The following is a 1,417-nucleotide window of genomic DNA, read 5'->3' as shown; positions in this document are numbered from 1 at the left end:
TTAATAAACGGTTTAATCTTACAATGATTTTGTCTGTTTTTTTATTTTCACAACTGACATTTTGATTTAGACAAAAAAAGATAATGTCTGAGTTGAACTGAAAGGAAAAAAAAGCGTAGAAATGCAGTCATCACCAAACAAAAACCTTGTGGTTAATTAACACACAAATCCAGGCCCAGCAGACCATGCACTGCACGTACAGGTCCATCCACCCTTTTTCTGCTGCCCACCTTCCACAGCTCTACCCCCTCCTACAGCAGAGCCTGCCATGAATGTGCAAGCTAGTAAACATCCCTGGCACATTCAGAACTTGGCAGTTTTCCAGTTTAAGTTTTTTCTCAGCACACTGGCAATCATGAGCTTGAACGATGGCGCTGTGTGAGGGAAGGGTGTGAGAAGCGCATACGTGAGTGTGATCGACACCAGTAAAGGCCTCTGCCTACTCCATAAGAAGCTGAACAGTCGATGCGCAGTCACCTGGTTTTCCAGCGTTCGTTGTCACGTGCACCTTCGCAGTCCCTGAGACACACCAAGCCGAGCTCCGGGGAAACCCCTCCCACTGCAGCGTACGTCACTACAGGGGGTTCCACTGGAGTCTACAATGCAGGAAAAAAAGTCAGAGACCCGTCACCCGATGTTATTTATCCACAAACCTGTCCTGGTTAAAGCTACAAAGTTTTATCAGTTAGATTACGCTGTGCACAATGCCTGTTTTATCTCCATTCATGAGTTTTTGGCCATTTGACTATCTTTATAAACTGCTGCTTCCTGGTACAACAGTCGGCTCTGAATGCGAGTCACTTTTTCTTTTTTCTTTTTTTTTTTGAAGTGAGTGGTTGAAGCTAAATGCAGCTTCGGAGCACTTTCAGCTTGAACAAACACTCCCACGAACTTCTGACCAATCGCACAATAAGTTCTTGTATGGAAGGGGTAAAAAGATCAGCCCGCAGGTTGTGTCAAGAAGCTGCTGAAATGTCAGCAACGGGAACAGAATGACACAATTTTTGACATGAAACTGTGACAAGCCGAACAAATTTTGACAGTTTGGGGATGTAGAGATCTTAAGAAAATCCTCCTGACTATGATTGGAGCGATGTGTTTCTGCAAATGGCTGTAGGACAACTGGAGCTTGTTTTTCCCCCACAAATTATCTGTCTCATATTCTACTGTCAGGACATAGTGCCGTAGTTTTAACAAATATGTAAAAAATACTTTCATAAAAGTTACCTATAGCAGCTTTAACAAGGAAAGGTGTCAAACTCAGTGGCGGCTGGTGGATTTTTCTCTGGGGCTACAAATCCAAAATAGGCTCATCCCCAAAAGCCATCAAACATGTACTAAGTTGTATTGTTGAGGCTTAGCAGTAACTTTGAGAACAATAGGTCAGAGTAGAGGTCACGAAAACATCTTGTGTAAT

Source organism: Austrofundulus limnaeus, unplaced genomic scaffold (genome assembly GCF_001266775.1).
Source record: "Austrofundulus limnaeus strain Quisiro unplaced genomic scaffold, Austrofundulus_limnaeus-1.0 Scaffold518, whole genome shotgun sequence".
Classification (NCBI taxonomy): Eukaryota; Metazoa; Chordata; class Actinopteri; order Cyprinodontiformes; family Rivulidae; genus Austrofundulus; species Austrofundulus limnaeus.
Note: the sequence above shows the minus strand (reverse complement) of the source record.